This window comes from Microcebus murinus, unplaced genomic scaffold (assembly GCF_040939455.1).
Source record: "Microcebus murinus isolate Inina unplaced genomic scaffold, M.murinus_Inina_mat1.0 scaf006_hap2_Mmur4.0, whole genome shotgun sequence".
Classification (NCBI taxonomy): domain Eukaryota; kingdom Metazoa; phylum Chordata; class Mammalia; order Primates; family Cheirogaleidae; genus Microcebus; species Microcebus murinus.
The window spans coordinates 454,903-478,807 of NW_027438952.1; the positions used below are offsets into that span (position 1 = coordinate 454,903).

General features: G+C 62.9%; 6 non-coding genes across 6 annotated transcripts; all 6 read right to left on the minus strand.

Moving 5' to 3' along the window:
• Positions 1 to 3,480: 3,480 nt before the first annotated feature.
• On the minus strand, positions 3,481 to 3,599 carry LOC142866478 (5S ribosomal RNA). Its single transcript, XR_012916459.1, has one exon. It is a non-coding gene; the product is annotated as a 5S ribosomal RNA (ribosomal RNA).
• Positions 3,600 to 7,365: 3,766 nt separating this feature from the next.
• Positions 7,366 to 7,484, minus strand: LOC142866479 (5S ribosomal RNA). Its single transcript, XR_012916460.1, has one exon. It is a non-coding gene; the product is annotated as a 5S ribosomal RNA (ribosomal RNA).
• A 3,715-nt stretch (positions 7,485 to 11,199) lies between these two features.
• Positions 11,200 to 11,318, minus strand: LOC142866480 (5S ribosomal RNA). Its single transcript, XR_012916461.1, has one exon. It is a non-coding gene; the product is annotated as a 5S ribosomal RNA (ribosomal RNA).
• A 3,757-nt stretch (positions 11,319 to 15,075) lies between these two features.
• LOC142866481 (5S ribosomal RNA) lies at positions 15,076 to 15,194 on the minus strand. The gene has a single exon (XR_012916462.1). It is a non-coding gene; the product is annotated as a 5S ribosomal RNA (ribosomal RNA).
• Positions 15,195 to 18,909: 3,715 nt separating this feature from the next.
• Positions 18,910 to 19,028, minus strand: LOC142866482 (5S ribosomal RNA). The gene has a single exon (XR_012916463.1). It is a non-coding gene; the product is annotated as a 5S ribosomal RNA (ribosomal RNA).
• Positions 19,029 to 22,789: 3,761 nt separating this feature from the next.
• Positions 22,790 to 22,908, minus strand: LOC142866483 (5S ribosomal RNA). The gene has a single exon (XR_012916464.1). It is a non-coding gene; the product is annotated as a 5S ribosomal RNA (ribosomal RNA).
• Positions 22,909 to 23,905: the final 997 nt, after the last annotated feature.

The following is a 23,905-nucleotide window of genomic DNA, read 5'->3' on the forward strand; positions in this document are numbered from 1 at the left end:
TCGCCCGGCCTCCTTCACCTACCCGCTGCCCACCCCCAGCGCGTCGCTGCCTGCCGCTGACTGCGCACGCGCGGGACGCTCGCCCTTTGACCCCAGCCAGGGGCCGCCCTCCCCCACAACCCCTTTCAGCTGCGCCCCCCCCTCGCCCTGTGGGTGGGCTGCCGCCTATTCCCCCGGGCCAGGGCTGGGGCACAGCCAGTGTATGGGGCGTCTCTCTCTGGGGATGTGTCCCATGGGTGGGGTGGGGTGGCGTGGTTTGGGGGGCGCTGAAGAAATCAGTCCCCTCCATCTCCTACCTCTGGAAAACGCCCAAGCCCGTGGAGAACTGCCGGCACCGCTTCGTGTGGGCCGGGACCCTCCTCCGTGTCCTAGTCCAAGGGGCCTGGGCCTGGCCGGGGCTGCATTGGACCCCGACCACCCTGGCGTGTGGACTCGCTAAAAATCGGCCATTAGATATTGGATTCCAGCTTCCTGGAGGTCATTTCACTAATGAGTGCACCGGAAAGAGTTTCCTAATCCATCTGTGAGGGTGGCAACTGAAAGAGAATTTTAAAGCTGACAGAATAGGCGAGGGAAGGCATAGGAGATTTCCACACCCAGCAAGGAAGACTTTCCCGAAATGGAAGAAAGAAACGAGCAAACAGAGACACCGGTAGCCCGCCCGGAAAAGAGTCTGCCCCTGAGAGAAAGCACCCTGACCAGGTTCACCCGTGGGTGGGTGGCGAGCCAGCGGCATTCAGAAGAGCGAGGCCCGCAGTCTGTGCGGAAGACACCTGCGCTCGGGTGTGTGTGGCGGCGCGATTCACAAGCAGCTCTAGACGTTAAACCAAGGAGAAGCCAGGGAGTTCCCAACGCCCCAGGTGTCCTCAGCCCACGACTGGCTGCTGTGGGAATGCGAAGCCCGGCTCCTTGTCTCAGAGCGGGGTTCCCAGGAGGATCAGGCTGAAGCTGGGACTTGGCCTCAAAGTGTCCCCTCGCACGGCCACCCCCTTCCCCTTCCTGCTCCTCTACTCCTGGTGCCCCTCCATCCAGGGGCCAGACCTTAAAGAGTCACCGCAAGAGAATCCTGGTCCCAAAGGAGCCTTCTGGGGGACCGGTGCTGAGAGAGGTTGTGGGCATGGCCCGCTGGGGCTCTGCCCGACCCAGGGCTGAGAGATGCCACCTCCCAGCTCTGGGTCCCTGCAGGAAGTGTTGGCAAGCACAGGGCCGGTCCTCCAAAGGCCCAGGTGCAGGGAGCCCAGGCCAAGCAGCCTGTGGAAGAAGCCACTTGCCGTGCCACCCCGGGAACAGGACTGCAGGCCCCGGCCCTTCCCACCTCCTCCTCCTCCTGCTCCTCCTCCTCCCCCCCGGCCCCCCCCCACAGGGCACAGGGCTCAGAGACACCTCAGACTCTTGCTACCCAAAGTGCAAAGGGCATCAGTTGCTCCTCCAACCCCCCCGCCCAGCAGACCACGTTGTCCAGCCAGCCCCCGGGCCTCCCTGGGGTGCCCAGCACAAAAGTGCAGACACCCACCGGACCCTCAATCTCAGTTTTCGGAGGTTTTTGCCACTCTAAGGACCCGCAGGCCAGCTGGGCCTTCGGGCAGGACAGAGAGCCCCGGAATCTGACGTGGAGAGCTGCGTGTACGTCCCCATCAGGAGGCGGTCCCCACCTCCGCGGCTCTCCCCTTGCGGGGAGCGGCAGCCCAGCCGGCAGCCGCAGGGCCTCAGGGAAGACACCAGGCTGGGCCCCCGCGGCACAGCGGGGGCACGTCCCCCGCACTCACGCGACTTAGGGACGGCTGCTGGAGACTGCTGCGGCCACCCTGCTGCCGGGTTTCTGGAGGGCTTCCTGGAAGCAGCATCCACACCAAGCCCTTGGAAGGCCCAGGCGACGGAGGAGCCGGTCAGGCAGGGGCCGAGGACGGTGAGAGGCCGGGCGGGAAGGAGCGTGTCAGGCAGGGGCAGAGGACGGTGACCGGCCGGGCGGGGAGGAGCCGGTCAGGCGGGGGCCCAGGACAGTGACGGGCCTGGCGGGGGAGGAGTGCGTCAGGCAGGGGCAGAGGAGACGGGGGCTGGGTAAGGGTTAGGGTGACAGTTAGGGCACAATTCACAATCCCAAAGACGTGGAAGCGACCCGAGTGCCCATCCATCCAGGAGTGCATCAATAAAATGTGGCGCGTGGACACCACGGAGTGCCATTCGGCTGTGAGGAGCAGCGGTGAGAGGGCGCCTCTCGTGTTCTCCTGGCCAGAGCTGGAACCCGTTCCAGTAAGCCAGGTATCCCAAGAATGGACACACGAGCACCACGTGAGCACGCTCACCAGCAAATTGGTACGAACGGATGGACGCCTAAGTGGACAGAGAGGAGTCACCTTCATCGGGTGGGTGTCGGGCGGGTGGGGGGAGGGGAGGGGCATACACATCCATTAGGCATGGGGTGGGTGCGCACCGACTGGGGGATGGGCGCACTTGAAGCTCTGACCCGAGGGGGGAGGCTTGGAGAGGGCAAGGCACCCGACCTTAACATTGGTACCCCCACAATACGCTGGAACAACATGAGAGGTATATGAATAAGAACACAGGGGGGGCCGGGCGCGGTGGCTCACGCCTGTAATCCTAGCTCTCTGGGAGGCCGAGGCGGGCGGATTGCTCCAGGTCAGGAGTTCGAAACCAGCCTGAGCAAGAGCGAGACCCCGTCTCTACTAAAAATAGAAAGAAATTAATTGGCCAACTAATATATATAGAAAAACACAGCCGGGCGTGGTGGTGCATGCCTGTAGTCCCAACTACTCGGGAGGCTGAGGCAGCAGGATTGCTTGAGCCTGGAGATTGAGGTTGCTGTGAGCTAGGCTGACGCCATGGCACTCACTCTAGCCTGGGCAGCAAAACGAGACTCTGTCTCAAAAAAAAAAAAAAAAAAGAACACAGGGGGGAGGGGGGCACGGGCAACACATGTCACCTGAATACTTGTACTCCCATCATCTGCTTGAAAAGAGAGAGAAAAAAAAATGCAATCCTAGAGGTAAGAGACACTTTTTAAAAATAATGAATCCGAAGAGAAAAGTAAAAGGAGGCCTGTGGAGCAGGTCTGGGTGTGACTCCGGATCCCCCAACATCAGGTGCCACCACCAAAGATTCCTGCGTGTAGCCCATAGAACCCCAAAAGCAACGGGACGAGTTCTGGTCACATACTCCCTCAAAATGACATCCTGGCCTTCTTCTGGAACTCCCTCCCCTCTCAGACTCTCAAGGTTTCCTCCAGCGTGTCGGTTCCCACAGAGCAGACCTTTGGTCTGAGACCTGACAGTCCAGATGCCACGCATGCTGCCGCGTGGCGGCGGTGTCGCGGCTTGGGACAAGAGGAGGCCCCACGGTGCGGGCTGGGGCGCCAGGCACCGCGGGCGAGCGCTGAGGGTGGGGGTGACCCCCACCCCGGGCCGCCGCCGCGCTCCCAGAAAGGGGACAGAACAAGAGGCAAAAAAAAAAAAAAAAAGCAGCAGCCTGTGGCACCCGGTATTCCCAGGCGGTCTCCCATCCAAGTACTAACCAGGCCCGACCCTGCTTAGCTTCCGAGACCAGACGAGATCGGGGGCGTTCAGGGTGGTGTGGCCCTAGACGGCGGCGGAGGGCGCCCCTGCCCCGCTCGAGAAGCCGAGCCTCTCTGGGCTTCCCCGCCGCCGCCTCCCGCCCCAGGCCCCGCGCCGGGCCGTGCCGGTTGAGTTCGCTGGCTGGGTCCCGCGGGCTCCCAGGGACGGGGGTGATGGGCGGGGCGGGGCGGGGCGGGGCGGGGTGGGGGGCTGTCTCTCTATACACACACACACACACTCACACTCACTCACACTCACACAAGATGCGCCTCCACGGCTGGACTCGCCAAGGTGGAGCCCTCCCAGCCCCCCTCGTCTCCTCGCCCGGCCTCCTTCACCTACCCGCTGCCCACCCCCAGCGCGTCGCTGCCTGCCGCTGACTGCGCACGCGCGGGACGCTCGCCCTTTGACCCCAGCCAGGGGCCGCCCTCCCCCACAACCCCTTTCAGCTGCGCCCCCCCCTCGCCCTGTGGGTGGGCTGCCGCCTATTCCCCCGGGCCAGGGCTGGGGCACAGCCAGTGTATGGGGCGTCTCTCTCTGGGGATGTGTCCCATGGGTGGGGTGGGGTGGCGTGGTTTGGGGGGCGCTGAAGAAATCAGTCCCCTCCATCTCCTACCTCTGGAAAACGCCCAAGCCCGTGGAGAACTGCCGGCACCGCTTCGTGGGGGCCGGGACCCTCCTCCGTGTCCTAGTCCAAGGGGCCTGGGCCTGGCCGGGGCTGCATTGGACCCCGACCACCCTGGCGTGTGGACTCGCTAAAAATCGGCCATTAGATATTGGATTCCAGCTTCCTGGAGGTCATTTCACTAATGAGTGCACCGGAAAGAGTTTCCTAATCCATCTGTGAGGGTGGCAACTGAAAGAGAATTTTAAAGCTGACAGAATAGGCGAGGGAAGGCATAGGAGATTTCCACACCCAGCAAGGAAGACTTTCCCGAAATGGAAGAAAGAAACGAGCAAACAGAGACACCGGTAGCCCGCCCGGAAAAGAGTCTGCCCCTGAGAGAAAGCACCCTGACCAGGTTCACCCGTGGGTGGGTGGCGAGCCAGCGGCATTCAGAAGAGCGAGGCCCGCAGTCTGTGCGGAAGACACCTGCGCTCGGGTGTGTGTGGCGGCGCGATTCACAAGCAGCTCTAGACGTTAAACCAAGGAGAAGCCAGGGAGTTCCCAACGCCCCAGGTGTCCTCAGCCCACGACTGGCTGCTGTGGGAATGCGAAGCCCGGCTCCTTGTCTCAGAGCGGGGTTCCCAGGAGGATCAGGCTGAAGCTGGGACTTGGCCTCAAAGTGTCCCCTCGCACGGCCACCCCCTTCCCCTTCCTGCTCCTCTACTCCTGGTGCCCCTCCATCCAGGGGCCAGACCTTAAAGAGTCACCGCAAGAGAATCCTGGTCCCAAAGGAGCCTTCTGGGGGACCGGTGCTGAGAGAGGTTGTGGGCATGGCCCGCTGGGGCTCTGCCCGACCCAGGGCTGAGAGATGCCACCTCCCAGCTCTGGGTCCCTGCAGGAAGTGTTGGCAAGCACAGGGCCGGTCCTCCAAAGGCCCAGGTGCAGGGAGCCCAGGCCAAGCAGCCTGTGGAAGAAGCCACTTGCCCTGCCACCCCGGGAACAGGACTGCAGGCCCCGGCCCTTCCCACCTCCTCCTCCTCCTGCTCCTCCTCCTCCCCCCCGGCCCCCCCCACAGGGCACAGGGCTCAGAGACACCTCAGACTCTTGCTACCCAAAGTGCAAAGGGCATCAGTTGCTCCTCCAACCCCCCCGCCCAGCAGACCACGTTGTCCAGCCAGCCCCCGGGCCTCCCTGGGGTGCCCAGCACAAAAGTGCAGACACCCACCGGACCCTCAATCTCAGTTTTCGGAGGTTTTTGCCACTCTAAGGACCCGCAGGCCAGCTGGGCCTTCGGGCAGGACAGAGAGCCCCGGAATCCGACGTGGAGAGCTGCGTGTACGTCCCCATCAGGAGGCGGTCCCCACCTCCGCGGCTCTCCCCTTGCGGGGAGCGGCAGCCCAGCCGGCAGCCGCAGGGCCTCAGGGAAGACACCAGGCTGGGCCCCCGCGGCACAGCGGGGGCACGTCCCCCGCACTCACGCGACTTAGGGACGGCTGCTGGAGACTGCTGCGGCCACCCTGCTGCCGGGTTTCTGGAGGGCTTCCTGGAAGCAGCATCCACACCAAGCCCTTGGAAGGCCCAGGCGACGGAGGAGCCGGTCAGGCAGGGGCCGAGGACGGTGAGAGGCCGGGCGGGAAGGAGCGTGTCAGGCAGGGGCAGAGGACGGTGACCGGCCGGGCGGGGAGGAGCCGGTCAGGCGGGGGCCCAGGACAGTGACGGGTCTGGCCGGGGAGGAGTGCGTCAGGCAGGGGCAGAGGAGACGGGGGCTGGGTAAGGGTTAGGGTGACAGTTAGGGCACAATTCACAATCCCAAAGACGTGGAAGCGACCCGAGTGCCCATCCATCCAGGAGTGCATCAATAAAATGTGGCGCGTGGACACCACGGAGTGCCATTCGGCTGTGAGGAGCAGCGGTGAGAGGGCGCCTCTCGTGTTCTCCTGGCCAGAGCTGGAACCCGTTCCAGTAAGCCAGGTATCCCAAGAATGGACACACGAGCACCACGTGAGCACGCTCACCAGCAAATTGGTACGAACGGATGGACGCCTAAGTGGACAGAGAGGAGTCACCTTCATCGGGTGGGTGTCGGGCGGGTGGGGGGAGGGGAGGGGCATACACATCCATTAGGCATGGGGTGGGTGCGCACCGACTGGGGGATGGGCGCACTTGAAGCTCTGACCCGAGGGGGGAGGCTTGGAGAGGGCAAGGCACCCGACCTTAACATTGGTACCCCCACAATACGCTGGAACAACATGAGAGGTATATGAATAAGAACACAGGGGGGGCCGGGCGCGGTGGCTCACGCCTGTAATCCTAGCTCTCTGGGAGGCCGAGGCGGGCGGATTGCTCCAGGTCAGGAGTTCGAAACCAGCCTGAGCAAGAGCGAGACCCCGTCTCTACTAAAAATAGAGAGAAATTAATTGGCCAACTAATATATATAGAAAAACACAGCCGGGCGTGGTGGTGCATGCCTGTAGTCCCAACTACTCGGGAGGCTGAGGCAGCAGGATTGCTTGAGCCCGGAGATTGAGGTTGCTGTGAGCTAGGCTGACGCCATGGCACTCACTCTAGCCTGGGCAGCAAAACGAGACTCTGTCTCAAAAAAAAAAAAAAAGAACACAGGGGGGAGGGGGGCACGGGCAACACATGTCACCTGAATACTTGTACTCCCATCATCTGCTTGAAGAGAGAGAGAAAAGAAAATGCAATCCTAGAGGTAAGAGACACTTTTTAAAAATAATGAATCCGAAGAGAAAAGTAAAAGGAGGCCTGTGGAGCAGGTCTGGGTGTGACTCCGGATCCCCCAACATCAGGTGCCACCACCAAAGATTCCTGCGTGTAGCCCATAGAACCCCAAAAGCAACGGGACGAGTTCTGGTCACATACTCCCTCAAAATGACATCCTGGCCTTCTTCTGGAACTCCCTCCCCTCTCAGACTCTCAAGGTTTCCTCCAGCGTGTCGGTTCCCACAGAGCAGACCTTTGGTCTGAGACCTGACAGTCCAGATGCCACGCATGCTGCCGCGTGGCCGCGGTGTCACGGCTTGGGACAAGAGGAGGCCCCACGGTGCGGGCTGGGGCGCCAGGCACCGCGGGCGGGCGCTGAGGGTGGGGGTGACCCCCACCCCGGGCCGCCGCCGCGCTCCCAGAAAGGGGACAGAACAAGAGGCAAAAAAAAAAAAAAAAAGCAGCAGCCTGTGGCACCCGGTATTCCCAGGCGGTCTCCCATCCAAGTACTAACCAGGCCCGACCCTGCTTAGCTTCCGAGACCAGACGAGATCGGGGGCGTTCAGGGTGGTGTGGCCCTAGACGGCGGCGGAGGGCGCCCCTGCCCCGCTCGAGAAGCCGAGCCTCTCTGGGCTTCCCCGCCGCCGCCTCCCGCCCCAGGCCCCGCGCCGGGCCGGGCCGTTTGAGTTCGCTGGCCGGGTCCCCCGGGCTCCCAGGGACGGGGGTGATGGGCGGGGCGGGGCGGGGCGGGGGGCTGTCTCTCTATACACACACACACACACTCACACTCACTCACACTCACACAAGATGCGCCTCCACGGCTGGACTCGCCAAGGTGGAGCCCTCCCAGCCCCCCTCGTCTCCTCGCCCGGCCTCCTTCACCTACCCGCTGCCCACCCCCAGCGCGTCGCTGCCTGCCGCTGACTGCGCACGCGCGGGACGCTCGCCCTTTGACCCCAGCCAGGGGCCGCCCTCCCCCACAACCCCTTTCAGCTGCGCCCCCCCCTCGCCCTGTGGGTGGGCTGCCGCCTATTCCCCCGGGCCAGGGCTGGGGCACAGCCAGTGTATGGGGCGTCTCTCTCTGGGGATGTGTCCCATGGGTGGGGTGGGGTGGCGTGGTTTGGGGGGCGCTGAAGAAATCAGTCCCCTCCATCTCCTACCTCTGGAAAACGCCCAAGCCCGTGGAGAACTGCCGGCACCGCTTCGTGGGGGCCGGGACCCTCCTCCGTGTCCTAGTCCAAGGGGCCTGGGCCTGGCCGGGGCTGCATTGGACCCCGACCACCCTGGCGTGTGGACTCGCTAAAAATCGGCCATTAGATATTGGATTCCAGCTTCCTGGAGGTCATTTCACTAATGAGTGCACCGGAAAGAGTTTCCTAATCCATCTGTGAGGGTGGCAACTGAAAGAGAATTTTAAAGCTGACAGAATAGGCGAGGGAAGGCATAGGAGATTTCCACACCCAGCAAGGAAGACTTTCCCGAAATGGAAGAAAGAAACGAGCAAACAGAGACACCGGTAGCCCGCCCGGAAAAGAGTCTGCCCCTGAGAGAAAGCACCCTGACCAGGTTCACCCGTGGGTGGGTGGCGAGCTAGCGGCATTCAGAAGAGCGAGGCCCGCAGTCTGTGCGGAAGACACCTGCGCTCGGGTGTGTGTGGCGGCGCGATTCACAAGCAGCTCTAGACGTTAAACCAAGGAGAAGCCAGGGAGTTCCCAACGCCCCAGGTGTCCTCAGCCCACGACTGGCTGCTGTGGGAATGCGAAGCCCGGCTCCTTGTCTCAGAGCGGGGTTCCCAGGAGGATCAGGCTGAAGCTGGGACTTGGCCTCAAAGTGTCCCCTCGCACGGCCACCCCCTTCCCCTTCCTGCTCCTCTACTCCTGGTGCCCCTCCATCCAGGGGCCAGACCTTAAAGAGTCACCGCAAGAGAATCCTGGTCCCAAAGGAGCCTTCTGGGGGACCGGTGCTGAGAGAGGTTGTGGGCATGGCCCGCTGGGGCTCTGCCCGACCCAGGGCTGAGAGATGCCACCTCCCAGCTCTGGGTCCCTGCAGGAAGTGTTGGCAAGCACAGGGCCGGTCCTCCAAAGGCCCAGGTGCAGGGAGCCCAGGCCAAGCAGCCTGTGGAAGAAGCCACTTGCCGTGCCACCCCGGGAACAGGACTGCAGGCCCCGGCCCTTCCCACCTCCTCCTCCTCCTGCTCCTCCTCCTCCCCCCCGGCCCCCCCCCACAGGGCACAGGGCTCAGAGACACCTCAGACTCTTGCTACCCAAAGTGCAAAGGGCATCAGTTGCTCCTCCAACCCCCCCGCCCAGCAGACCACGTTGTCCAGCCAGCCCCCGGGCCTCCCTGGGGTGCCCAGCACAAAAGTGCAGACACCCACCGGACCCTCAATCTCAGTTTTCGGAGGTTTTTGCCACTCTAAGGACCCGCAGGCCAGCTGGGCCTTCGGGCAGGACAGAGAGCCCCGGAATCCGACATGGAGAGCTGCGTGTACGTCCCCATCAGGAGGCAGTCCCCACCTCCGCGGCTCTCCCCTTGCGGGGAGCGGCAGCCCAGCCGGCAGCCGCAGGGCCTCAGGGAAGACACCAGGCTGGGCCCCCGCGGCACAGCGGGGTCACGTCCCCCGCACTCACGCGACTTAGGGACGGCTGCTGGAGACTGCTGCGGCCACCCTGCTGCCGGGTTTCTGGAGGGCTTCCTGGAAGCAGCATCCACACCAAGCCCTTGGAAGGCCCAGGCGACGGAGGAGCCGGTCAGGCAGGGGCAGAGGACGGTGACCGGCCGGGCGGGGAGGAGCCGGTCAGGCGGGGGCCCAGGACAGTGACGGGCCTGGCGGGGGAGGAGTGCGTCAGGCAGGGGCAGAGGAGACGGGGGCTGAGTAAGGGTTAGGGTGACAGTTAGGGCACAATTCACAATCCCAAAGACGTGGAAGCGACCCGAGTGCCCATCCATCCAGGAGTGCATCAATAAAATGTGGCGCGTGGACACCACGGAGTGCCATTCGGCTGTGAGGAGCAGCGGTGAGAGGGCGCCTCTCGTGTTCTCCTGGCCAGAGCTGGAACCCGTTCCAGTAAGCCAGGTATCCCAAGAATGGACACACGAGCACCACGTGAGCACGCTCACCAGCAAATTGGTACGAACGAATGGACGCCTAAGTGGACAGAGAGGAGTCACCTTCATCGGGTGGGTGTCGGGCGGGTGGGGGGAGGGGAGGGGCATACACATCCATTAGGCATGGGGTGGGTGCGCACCGACTGGGGGATGGGCGCACTTGAAGCTCTGACCCGAGGGGGGAGGCTTGGAGAGGGCAAGGCACCCGACCTTAACATTGGTACCCCCACAATACGCTGGAACAACATGAGAGGTATATGAATAAGAACACAGGGGGGGCTGGGCGCGGTGGCTCACGCCTGTAATCCTAGCTCTCTGGGAGGCCGAGGCGGGCGGATTGCTCCAGGTCAGGAGTTCGAAACCAGCCTGAGCAAGAGCGAGACCCCGTCTCTACTAAAAATAGAGAGAAATTAATTGGCCAACTAATATATATAGAAAAACACAGCCGGGCGTGGTGGTGCATGCCTGTAGTCCCAACTACTCGGGAGGCTGAGGCAGCAGGATTGCTTGAGCCCGGAGATTGAGGTTGCTGTGAGCTAGGCTGACGCCATGGCACTCACTCTAGCCTGGGCAGCAAAACGAGACTCTGTCTCAAAAAAAAAAAAAAAAAAAAGAACACAGGGGGGAGGGCGGCACGGGCAACACATGTCACCTGAATACTTGTACTCCCATCATCTGCTTGAAGAGAGAGAGAAAAGAAAATGCAATCCTAGAGGTAAGAGACACTTTTTAAAAATAATGAATCCGAAGAGAAAAGTAAAAGGAGGCCTGTGGAGCAGGTCTGGGTGTGACTCCGGATCCCCCAACATCAGGTGCCACCACCAAAGATTCCTGCGTGTAGCCCATAGAACCCCAAAAGCAACGGGACGAGTTCTGGTCACATACTCCCTCAAAATGACATCCTGGCCTTCTTCTGGAACTCCCTCCCCTCTCAGACTCTCAAGGTTTCCTCCAGCGTGTCGGTTCCCACAGAGCAGACCTTTGGTCTGAGACCTGACAGTCCAGATGCCACGCATGCTGCCGCGTGGCCGCGGTGTCGCGGCTTGGGACAAGAGGAGGCCCCACGGTGCGGGCTGGGGCGCCAGGCACCGCGGGCGGGCGCTGAGGGTGGGGGTGACCCCCACCCCGGGCCGCCGCCGCGCTCCCAGAAAGGGGACAGAACAAGAGGCAAAAAAAAAAAAAAAAAGCAGCAGCCTGTGGCACCCGGTATTCCCAGGCGGTCTCCCATCCAAGTACTAACCAGGCCCGACCCTGCTTAGCTTCCGAGACCAGACGAGATCGGGGGCGTTCAGGGTGGTGTGGCCCTAGACGGCGGCGGAGGGCGCCCCTGCCCCGCTCGAGAAGCCGAGCCTCTCTGGGCTTCCCCGCCGCCGCCTCCCGCCCCAGGCCCCGCGCCGGGCCGGGCCGTTTGAGTTCGCTGGCCGGGTCCCCCGGGCTCCCAGGGACGGGGGTGATGGGCGGGGCGGGGCGGGGCGGGGGGCTGTCTCTCTATACACACACACACACACTCACACTCACTCACACTCACACAAGATGCGCCTCCACGGCTGGACTCGCCAAGGTGGAGCCCTCCCAGCCCCCCTCGTCTCCTCGCCCGGCCTCCTTCACCTACCCGCTGCCCACCCCCAGCGCGTCGCTGCCTGCCGCTGACTGCGCACGCGCGGGACGCTCGCCCTTTGACCCCAGCCAGGGGCCGCCCTCCCCCACAACCCCTTTCAGCTGCGCCCCCCCCTCGCCCTGTGGGTGGGCTGCCGCCTATTCCCCCGGGCCAGGGCTGGGGCACAGCCAGTGTATGGGGCGTCTCTCTCTGGGGATGTGTCCCATGGGTGGGGTGGGGTGGCGTGGTTTGGGGGGCGCTGAAGAAATCAGTCCCCTCCATCTCCTACCTCTGGAAAACGCCCAAGCCCGTGGAGAACTGCCGGCACCGCTTCGTGGGGGCCGGGACCCTCCTCCGTGTCCTAGTCCAAGGGGCCTGGGCCTGGCCGGGGCTGCATTGGACCCCGACCACCCTGGCGTGTGGACTCGCTAAAAATCGGCCATTAGATATTGGATTCCAGCTTCCTGGAGGTCATTTCACTAATGAGTGCACCGGAAAGAGTTTCCTAATCCATCTGTGAGGGTGGCAACTGAAAGAGAATTTTAAAGCTGACAGAATAGGCGAGGGAAGGCATAGGAGATTTCCACACCCAGCAAGGAAGACTTTCCCGAAATGGAAGAAAGAAACGAGCAAACAGAGACACCGGTAGCCCGCCCGGAAAAGAGTCTGCCCCTGAGAGAAAGCACCCTGACCAGGTTCACCCGTGGGTGGGTGGCGAGCCAGCGGCATTCAGAAGAGCGAGGCCCGCAGTCTGTGCGGAAGACACCTGCGCTCGGGTGTGTGTGGCGGCGCGATTCACAAGCAGCTCTAGACGTTAAACCAAGGAGAAGCCAGGGAGTTCCCAACGCCCCAGGTGTCCTCAGCCCACGACTGGCTGCTGTGGGAATGCGAAGCCCGGCTCCTTGTCTCAGAGCGGGGTTCCCAGGAGGATCAGGCTGAAGCTGGGACTTGGCCTCAAAGTGTCCCCTCGCACGGCCACCCCCTTCCCCTTCCTGCTCCTCTACTCCTGGTGCCCCTCCATCCAGGGGCCAGACCTTAAAGAGTCACCGCAAGAGAATCCTGGTACCAAAGGAGCCTTCTGGGGGACCGGTGCTGAGAGAGGTTGTGGGCATGGCCCGCTGGGGCTCTGCCCGACCCAGGGCTGAGAGATGCCACCTCCCAGCTCTGGGTCCCTGCAGGAAGTGTTGGCAAGCACAGGGCCGGTCCTCCAAAGGCCCAGGTGCAGGGAGCCCAGGCCAAGCAGCCTGTGGAAGAAGCCACTTGCCGTGCCACCCCGGGAACAGGACTGCAGGCCCCGGCCCTTCCCACCTCCTCCTCCTCCTGCTCCTCCTCCTCCCCTCCGGCCCCCCCCCACAGGGCACAGGGCTCAGAGACACCTCAGACTCTTGCTACCCAAAGTGCAAAGGGCATCAGTTGCTCCTCCAACCCCCCGCCCAGCAGACCACGTTGTCCAGCCAGCCCCCGGGCCTCCCTGGGGTGCCCAGCACAAAAGTGCAGACACCCACCGGACCCTCAATCTCAGTTTTCGGAGGTTTTTGCCACTCTAAGGACCCGCAGGCCAGCTGGGCCTTCGGGCAGGACAGAGAGCCCCGGAATCCGACGTGGAGAGCTGCGTGTACGTCCCCATCAGGAGGCGGTCCCCACCTCCGCGGCTCTCCCCTTGCGGGGAGCGGCAGCCCAGCCGGCAGCCGCAGGGCCTCAGGGAAGACACCAGGCTGGGCCCCCGCGGCACAGCGGGGGCACGTCCCCCGCACTCACGCGACTTAGGGACGGCTGCTGGAGACTGCTGCGGCCACCCTGCTGCCGGGTTTCTGGAGGGCTTCCTGGAAGCAGCATCCACACCAAGCCCTTGGAAGGCCCAGGCGACGGAGGAGCCGGTCAGGCAGGGGCCGAGGACGGTGAGAGGCCGGGCGGGAAGGAGCGTGTCAGGCAGGGGCAGAGGACGGTGACCGGCCGGGCGGGGAGGAGCCGGTCAGGCGGGGGCCCAGGACAGTGACGGGTCTGGCCGGGGAGGAGTGCGTCAGGCAGGGGCAGAGGAGACGGGGGCTGGGTAAGGGTTAGGGTGACAGTTAGGGCACAATTCACAATCCCAAAGACGTGGAAGCGACCCGAGTGCCCATCCATCCAGGAGTGCATCAATAAAATGTGGCGCGTGGACACCACGGAGTGCCATTCGGCTGTGAGGAGCAGCGGTGAGAGGGCGCCTCTCGTGTTCTCCTGGCCAGAGCTGGAACCCGTTCCAGTAAGCCAGGTATCCCAAGAATGGACACACGAGCACCACGTGAGCACGCTCACCAGCAAATTGGTACGAACGGATGGACGCCTAAGTGGACAGAGAGGAGTCACCTTCATCGGGTGGGTGTCGGGCGGGTGGGGGGAGGGGAGGGGCATACACATCCATTAGGCATGGGGTGGGTGCGCACCGACTGGGGGATGGGCGCACTTGAAGCTCTGACCCGAGGGGGGAGGCTTGGAGAGGGCAAGGCACCCGACCTTAACATTGGTACCCCCACAATACGCTGGAACAACATGAGAGGTATATGAATAAGAACACAGGGGGGGCCGGGCGCGGTGGCTCACGCCTGTAATCCTAGCTCTCTGGGAGGCCGAGGCGGGCGGATTGCTCCAGGTCAGGAGTTCGAAACCAGCCTGAGCAAGAGCGAGACCCCGTCTCTACTAAAAATAGAGAGAAATTAATTGGCCAACTAATATATATAGAAAAACACAGCCGGGCGTGGTGGTGCATGCCTGTAGTCCCAACTACTCGGGAGGCTGAGGCAGCAGGATTGCTTGAGCCCGGAGATTGAGGTTGCTGTGAGCTAGGCTGACGCCATGGCACTCACTCTAGCCTGGGCAGCAAAACGAGACTCTGTCTCAAAAAAAAAAAAAAAAGAACACAGGGGGGAGGGGGGCACGGGCAACACATGTCACCTGAATACTTGTACTCCCATCATCTGCTTGAAGAGAGAGAGAAAAGAAAATGCAATCCTAGAGGTAAGAGACACTTTTTAAAAATAATGAATCCGAAGAGAAAAGTAAAAGGAGGCCTGTGGAGCAGGTCTGGGTGTGACTCCGGATCCCCCAACATCAGGTGCCACCACCAAAGATTCCTGCGTGTAGCCCATAGAACCCCAAAAGCAACGGGACGAGTTCTGGTCACATACTCCCTCAAAATGACATCCTGGCCTTCTTCTGGAACTCCCTCCCCTCTCAGACTCTCAAGGTTTCCTCCAGCGTGTCGGTTCCCACAGAGCAGACCTTTGGTCTGAGACCTGACAGTCCAGATGCCACGCATGCTGCCGCGTGGCCGCGGTGTCACGGCTTGGGACAAGAGGAGGCCCCACGGTGCGGGCTGGGGCGCCAGGCACCGCGGGCGGGCGCTGAGGGTGGGGGTGACCCCCACCCCGGGCCGCCGCCGCGCTCCCAGAAAGGGGACAGAACAAGAGGCAAAAAAAAAAAAAAAAAGCAGCAGCCTGTGGCACCCGGTATTCCCAGGCGGTCTCCCATCCAAGTACTAACCAGGCCCGACCCTGCTTAGCTTCCGAGACCAGACGAGATCGGGGGCGTTCAGGGTGGTGTGGCCCTAGACGGCGGCGGAGGGCGCCCCTGCCCCGCTCGAGAAGCCGAGCCTCTCTGGGCTTCCCCGCCGCCGCCTCCCGCCCCAGGCCCCGCGCCGGGCCGGGCCGTTTGAGTTCGCTGGCCGGGTCCCCCGGGCTCCCAGGGACGGGGGTGATGGGCGGGGCGGGGCGGGGCGGGGGGCTGTCTCTCTATACACACACACACACACTCACACTCACTCACACTCACACAAGATGCGCCTCCACGGCTGGACTCGCCAAGGTGGAGCCCTCCCAGCCCCCCTCGTCTCCTCGCCCGGCCTCCTTCACCTACCCGCTGCCCACCCCCAGCGCGTCGCTGCCTGCCGCTGACTGCGCACGCGCGGGACGCTCGCCCTTTGACCCCAGCCAGGGGCCGCCCTCCCCCACAACCCCTTTCAGCTGCGCCCCCCCCTCGCCCTGTGGGTGGGCTGCCGCCTATTCCCCCGGGCCAGGGCTGGGGCACAGCCAGTGTATGGGGCGTCTCTCTCTGGGGATGTGTCCCATGGGTGGGGTGGGGTGGCGTGGTTTGGGGGGCGCTGAAGAAATCAGTCCCCTCCATCTCCTACCTCTGGAAAACGCCCAAGCCCGTGGAGAACTGCCGGCACCGCTTCGTGGGGGCCGGGACCCTCCTCCGTGTCCTAGTCCAAGGGGCCTGGGCCTGGCCGGGGCTGCATTGGACCCCGACCACCCTGGCGTGTGGACTCGCTAAAAATCGGCCATTAGATATTGGATTCCAGCTTCCTGGAGGTCATTTCACTAATGAGTGCACCGGAAAGAGTTTCCTAATCCATCTGTGAGGGTGGCAACTGAAAGAGAATTTTAAAGCTGACAGAATAGGCGAGGGAAGGCATAGGAGATTTCCACACCCAGCAAGGAAGACTTTCCCGAAATGGAAGAAAGAAACGAGCAAACAGAGACACCGGTAGCCCGCCCGGAAAAGAGTCTGCCCCTGAGAGAAAGCACCCTGACCAGGTTCACCCGTGGGTGGGTGGCGAGCTAGCGGCATTCAGAAGAGCGAGGCCCGCAGTCTGTGCGGAAGACACCTGCGCTCGGGTGTGTGTGGCGGCGCGATTCACAAGCAGCTCTAGACGTTAAACCAAGGAGAAGCCAGGGAGTTCCCAACGCCCCAGGTGTCCTCAGCCCACGACTGGCTGCTGTGGGAATGCGAAGCCCGGCTCCTTGTCTCAGAGCGGGGTTCCCAGGAGGATCAGGCTGAAGCTGGGACTTGGCCTCAAAGTGTCCCCTCGCACGGCCACCCCCTTCCCCTTCCTGCTCCTCTACTCCTGGTGCCCCTCCATCCAGGGGCCAGACCTTAAAGAGTCACCGCAAGAGAATCCTGGTCCCAAAGGAGCCTTCTGGGGGACCGGTGCTGAGAGAGGTTGTGGGCATGGCCCGCTGGGGCTCTGCCCGACCCAGGGCTGAGAGATGCCACCTCCCAGCTCTGGGTCCCTGCAGGAAGTGTTGGCAAGCACAGGGCCGGTCCTCCAAAGGCCCAGGTGCAGGGAGCCCAGGCCAAGCAGCCTGTGGAAGAAGCCACTTGCCGTGCCACCCCGGGAACAGGACTGCAGGCCCCGGCCCTTCCCACCTCCTCCTCCTCCTGCTCCTCCTCCTCCCCCCCGGCCCCCCCCCACAGGGCACAGGGCTCAGAGACACCTCAGACTCTTGCTACCCAAAGTGCAAAGGGCATCAGTTGCTCCTCCAACCCCCCCGCCCAGCAGACCACGTTGTCCAGCCAGCCCCCGGGCCTCCCTGGGGTGCCCAGCACAAAAGTGCAGACACCCACCGGACCCTCAATCTCAGTTTTCGGAGGTTTTTGCCACTCTAAGGACCCGCAGGCCAGCTGGGCCTTCGGGCAGGACAGAGAGCCCCGGAATCCGACGTGGAGAGCTGCGTGTACGTCCCCATCAGGAGGCGGTCCCCACCTCCGCGGCTCTCCCCTTGCGGGGAGCGGCAGCCCAGCCGGCAGCCGCAGGGCCTCAGGGAAGACACCAGGCTGGGCCCCCGCGGCACAGCGGGGGCACGTCCCCCGCACTCACGCGACTTAGGGACGGCTGCTGGAGACTGCTGCGGCCACCCTGCTGCCGGGTTTCTGGAGGGCTTCCTGGAAGCAGCATCCACACCAAGCCCTTGGAAGGCCCAGGCGACGGAGGAGCCGGTCAGGCAGGGGAAGAGGACGGTGACCGGCCGGGCGGGGAGGAGCCGGTCAGGCGGGGGCCCAGGACAGTGACGGGCCTGGCGGGGGAGGAGTGCGTCAGGCAGGGGCAGAGGAGACGGGGGCTGGGTAAGGGTTAGGGTGACAGTTAGGGCACAATTCACAATCCCAAAGACGTGGAAGCGACCCGAGTGCCCATCCATCCAGGAGTGCATCAATAAAATGTGGCGCGTGGACACCACGGAGTGCCATTCGGCTGTGAGGAGCAGCGGTGAGAGGGCGCCTCTCGTGTTCTCCTGGCCAGAGCTGGAACCCGTTCCAGTAAGCCAGGTATCCCAAGAATGGACACACGAGCACCACGTGAGCACGCTCACCAGCAAATTGGTACGAACGAATGGACGCCTAAGTGGACAGAGAGGAGTCACCTTCATCGGGTGGGTGTCGGGCGGGTGGGTGGAGGGGAGGGGCATACACATCCATTAGGCATGGGGTGGGTGCGCACCGACTGGGGGATGGGCGCACTTGAAGCTCTGACCCGAGGGGGGAGGCTTGGAGAGGGCAAGGCACCCGACCTTAACATTGGTACCCCCACAATACGCTGGAACAACATGAGAGGTATATGAATAAGAACACAGGGGGGGCTGGGCGCGGTGGCTCACGCCTGTAATCCTAGCTCTCTGGGAGGCCGAGGCGGGCGGATTGCTCCAGGTCAGGAGTTCGAAACCAGCCTGAGCAAGAGCGAGACCCCGTCTCTACTAAAAATAGAGAGAAATTAATTGGCCAACTAATATATATAGAAAAACACAGCCGGGCGTGGTGGTGCATGCCTGTAGTCCCAACTACTCGGGAGGCTGAGGCAGCAGGATTGCTTGAGCCCGGAGATTGAGGTTGCTGTGAGCTAGGCTGACGCCATGGCACTCACTCTAGCCTGGGCAGCAAAACGAGACTCTGTCTCAAAAAAAAAAAAAAAAAAAAGAACACAGGGGGGAGGGCGGCACGGGCAACACATGTCACCTGAATACTTGTACTCCCATCATCTGCTTGAAGAGAGAGAGAAAAGAAAATGCAATCCTAGAGGTAAGAGACACTTTTTAAAAATAATGAATCCGAAGAGAAAAGTAAAAGGAGGCCTGTGGAGCAGGTCTGGGTGTGACTCCGGATCCCCCAACATCAGGTGCCACCACCAAAGATTCCTGCGTGTAGCCCATAGAACCCCAAAAGCAACGGGACGAGTTCTGGTCACATACTCCCTCAAAATGACATCCTGGCCTTCTTCTGGAACTCCCTCCCCTCTCAGACTCTCAAGGTTTCCTCCAGCGTGTCGGTTCCCACAGAGCAGACCTTTGGTCTGAGACCTGACAGTCCAGATGCCACGCATGCTGCCGCGTGGCCGCGGTGTCGCGGCTTGGGACAAGAGGAGGCCCCACGGTGCGGGCTGGGGCGCCAGGCACCGCGGGCGGGCGCTGAGGGTGGGGGTGACCCCCACCCAGGGCCGCCGCCGCGCTCCCAGAAAGGGGACAGAACAAGAGGCAAAAAAAAAAAAAAAAAGCAGCAGCCTGTGGCACCCGGTATTCCCAGGCGGTCTCCCATCCAAGTACTAACCAGGCCCGACCCTGCTTAGCTTCCGAGACCAGACGAGATCGGGGGCGTTCAGGGTGGTGTGGCCCTAGACGGCGGCGGAGGGCGCCCCTGCCCCGCTCGAGAAGCCGAGCCTCTCTGGGCTTCCCCGCCGCCGCCTCCCGCCCCAGGCCCCGCGCCGGGCCGGGCCGTTTGAGTTCGCTGGCCGGGTCCCCCGGGCTCCCAGGGACGGGGGTGATGGGCGGGGCGGGGCGGGGCGGGGGGCTGTCTCTCTATACACACACACACACACTCACACTCACTCACACTCACACAAGATGCGCCTCCACGGCTGGACTCGCCAAGGTGGAGCCCTCCCAGCCCCCCTCGTCTCCTCGCCCGGCCTCCTTCACCTACCCGCTGCCCACCCCCAGCGCGTCGCTGCCTGCCGCTGACTGCGCACGCGCGGGACGCTCGCCCTTTGACCCCAGCCAGGGGCCGCCCTCCCCCACAACCCCTTTCAGCTGCGCCCCCCCCTCGCCCTGTGGGTGGGCTGCCGCCTATTCCCCCGGGCCAGGGCTGGGGCACAGCCAGTGTATGGGGCGTCTCTCTCTGGGGATGTGTCCCATGGGTGGGGTGGGGTGGCGTGGTTTGGGGGGCGCTGAAGAAATCAGTCCCCTCCATCTCCTACCTCTGGAAAACGCCCAAGCCCGTGGAGAACTGCCGGCACCGCTTCGTGGGGGCCGGGACCCTCCTCCGTGTCCTAGTCCAAGGGGCCTGGGCCTGGCCGGGGCTGCATTGGACCCCGACCACCCTGGCGTGTGGACTCGCTAAAAATCGGCCATTAGATATTGGATTCCAGCTTCCTGGAGGTCATTTCACTAATGAGTGCACCGGAAAGAGTTTCCTAATCCATCTGTGAGGGTGGCAACTGAAAGAGAATTTTAAAGCTGACAGAATAGGCGAGGGAAGGCATAGGAGATTTCCACACCCAGCAAGGAAGACTTTCCCGAAATGGAAGAAAGAAACGAGCAAACAGAGACACCGGTAGCCCGCCCGGAAAAGAGTCTGCCCCTGAGAGAAAGCACCCTGACCAGGTTCACCCGTGGGTGGGTGGCGAGCTAGCGGCATTCAGAAGAGCGAGGCCCGCAGTCTGTGCGGAAGACACCTGCGCTCGGGTGTGTGTGGCGGCGCGATTCACAAGCAGCTCTAGACGTTAAACCAAGGAGAAGCCAGGGAGTTCCCAACGCCCCAGGTGTCCTCAGCCCACGACTGGCTGCTGTGGGAATGCGAAGCCCGGCTCCTTGTCTCAGAGCGGGGTTCCCAGGAGGATCAGGCTGAAGCTGGGACTTGGCCTCAAAGTGTCCCCTCGCACGGCCACCCCCTTCCCCTTCCTGCTCCTCTACTCCTGGTGCCCCTCCATCCAGGGGCCAGACCTTAAAGAGTCACCGCAAGAGAATCCTGGTCCCAAAGGAGCCTTCTGGGGGACCGGTGCTGAGAGAGGTTGTGGGCATGGCCCGCTGGGGCTCTGCCCGACCCAGGGCTGAGAGATGCCACCTCCCAGCTCTGGGTCCCTGCAGGAAGTGTTGGCAAGCACAGGGCCGGTCCTCCAAAGGCCCAGGTGCAGGGAGCCCAGGCCAAGCAGCCTGTGGAAGAAGCCACTTGCCGTGCCACCCCGGGAACAGGACTGCAGGCCCCGGCCCTTCCCACCTCCTCCTCCTCCTCCTCCTCCTCCTCCCCCCGCCCCGCCCCCACAGGGCACAGGGCTCAGAGACACCTCAGACTCTTGCTACCCAAAGTGCAAAGGGCATCAGTTGATCCTCCAACCCCCCCCCCGCCCAGCAGACCACGTTGTCCAGCCAGCCCCCGGGCCTCCCTGGGGTGCCCAGCACAAAAGTGCAGACACCCACGGGACCCTCAGTCTCAGTTTTCGGAGGTTTTTGCCACTCTAAGGACCCGCAGGCCAGCTGGGCCTTCGGGCAGGACAGAGAGCCCCGGAATCCGACGTGGAGAGCTGCGTGTACGTCCCCATCAGGAGGCGGTCCCCACCTCCGCGGCTCTCCCCTTGCGGGGAGCGGCAGCCCAGCCGGCAGCCGCAGGGCCTCAGGGAAGACACCAGGCTGGGCCCCCGCGGCACAGCGGGGGCACGTCCCCCGCACTCACGCGACTTAGGGACGGCTGCTGGAGACTGCTGCGGCCACCCTGCTGCCGGGTTTCTGGAGGGCTTCCTGGAAGCAGCATCCACACCAAGCCCTTGGAAGGCCCAGGCGACGGAGGAGCCGGTCAGGCAGGGGCCGAGGACGGTGAGAGGCCGGGCGGGAAGGAGCGTGTCAGGCAGGGGCAGAGGACGGTGACCGGCCGGGCGGGGAGGAGCCGGTCAGGCGGGGGCCCAGGACAGTGACGGGTCTGGCCGGGGAGGAGTGCGTCAGGCAGGGGCAGAGGAGACGGGGGCTGGGTAAGGGTTAGGGTGACAGTTAGGGCACAATTCACAATCCCAAAGACGTGGAAGCGACCCGAGTGCCCATCCATCCAGGAGTGCATCAATAAAATGTGGCGCGTGGACACCACGGAGTGCCATTCGGCTGTGAGGAGCAGCGGTGAGAGGGCGCCTCTCGTGTTCTCCTGGCCAGAGCTGGAACCCGTTGCAGTAAGCCAGGTATCCCAAGAATGGACACACGAGCACCACGTGAGCACGCTCACCAGCAAATTGGTACGAACGGATGGACGCCTAAGTGGACAGAGAGGAGTCACCTTCATCGGGTGGGTGTCGGGCGGGTGGGGGGAGGGGAGGGGCATACACATCCATTAGGCATGGGGTGGGTGCGCACCGACTGGGGGATGGGCGCACTTGAAGCTCTGACCCGAGGGGGGAGGCTTGGAGAGGGCAAGGCACCCGACCTTAACATTGGTACCCCCACAATACGCTGGAACAACATGAGAGGTATATGAATAAGAACACAGGGGGGGCCGGGCGCGGTGGCTCACGCCTGTAATCCTAGCTCTCTGGGAGGCCGAGGCGGGCGGATTGCTCCAGGTCAGGAGTTCGAAACCAGCCTGAGCAAGAGCGAGACCCCGTCTCTACTAAAAATAGAGAGAAATTAATTGGCCAACTAATATATATAGAAAAACACAGCCGGGCGTGGTGGTGCATGCCTGTAGTCCCAACTACTCGGGAGGCTGAGGCAGCAGGATTGCTTGAGCCCGGAGATTGAGGTTGCTGTGAGCTAGGCTGACGCCATGGCACTCACTCTAGCCTGGGCAGCAAAACGAGACTCTGTCTCAAAAAAAAAAAAAAAAAGAACACAGGGGGGAGGGGGGCACGGGCAACACATGTCACCTGAATACTTGTACTCCCATCATCTGCTTGAAGAGAGAGAGAAAAGAAAATGCAATCCTAGAGGTAAGAGACACTTTTTAAAAATAATGAATCCGAAGAGAAAAGTAAAAGGAGGCCTGTGGAGCAGGTCTGGGTGTGACTCCGGATCCCCCAACATCAGGTGCCACCACCAAAGATTCCTGCGTGTAGCCCATAGAACCCCAAAAGCAACGGGACGAGTTCTGGTCACATACTCCCTCAAAATGACATCCTGGCCTTCTTCTGGAACTCCCTCCCCTCTCAGACTCTCAAGGTTTCCTCCAGCGTGTCGGTTCCCACAGAGCAGACCTTTGGTCTGAGACCTGACAGTCCAGATGCCACGCATGCTGCCGCGTGGCCGCGGTGTCACGGCTTGGGACAAGAGGAGGCCCCACGGTGCGGGCTGGGGCGCCAGGCACCGCGGGCGGGCGCTGAGGGTGGGGGTGACCCCCACCCAGGGCCGCCGCCGCGCTCCCAGAAAGGGGACAGAACAAGAGGCAAAAAAAAAAAAAAAAAGCAGCAGCCTGTGGCACCCGGTATTCCCAGGCGGTCTCCCATCCAAGTACTAACCAGGCCCGACCCTGCTTAGCTTCCGAGACCAGACGAGATCGGGGGCGTTCAGGGTGGTGTGGCCCTAGACGGCGGCGGAGGGCGCCCCTGCCCCGCTCGAGAAGCCGAGCCTCTCTGGGCTTCCCCGCCGCCGCCTCCCGCCCCAGGCCCCGCGCCGGGCCGGGCCGTTTGAGTTCGCTGGCCGGGTCCCCCGGGCTCCCAGGGACGGGGGTGATGGGCGGGGCGGGGCGGGGCGGGGGGCTGTCTCTCTATACACACACACACACACTCACACTCACTCACACTCACACAAGATGCGCCTCCACGGCTGGACTCGCCAAGGTGGAGCCCTCCCAGCCCCCCTCGTCTCCTCGCCCGGCCTCCTTCACCTACCCGCTGCCCACCCCCAGCGCGTCGCTGCCTGCCGCTGACTGCGCACGCGCGGGACGCTCGCCCTTTGACCCCAGCCAGGGGCCGCCCTCCCCCACAACCCCTTTCAGCTGCGCCCCCCCCTCGCCCTGTGGGTGGGCTGCCGCCTATTCCCCCGGGCCAGGGCTGGGGCACAGCCAGTGTATGGGGCGTCTCTCTCTGGGGATGTGTCCCATGGGTGGGGTGGGGTGGCGTGGTTTGGGGGGCGCTGAAGAAATCAGTCCCCTCCATCTCCTACCTCTGGAAAACGCCCAAGCCCGTGGAGAACTGCCGGCACCGCTTCGTGGGGGCCGGGACCCTCCTCCGTGTCCTAGTCCAAGGGGCCTGGGCCTGGCCGGGGCTGCATTGGACCCCGACCACCCTGGCGTGTGGACTCGCTAAAAATCGGCCATTAGATATTGGATTCCAGCTTCCTGGAGGTCATTTCACTAATGAGTGCACCGGAAAGAGTTTCCTAATCCATCTGTGAGGGTGGCAACTGAAAGAGAATTTTAAAGCTGACAGAATAGGCGAGGGAAGGCATAGGAGATTTCCACACCCAGCAAGGAAGACTTTCCCGAAATGGAAGAAAGAAACGAGCAAACAGAGACACCGGTAGCCCGCCCGGAAAAGAGTCTGCCCCTGAGAGAAAGCACCCTGACCAGGTTCACCCGTGGGTG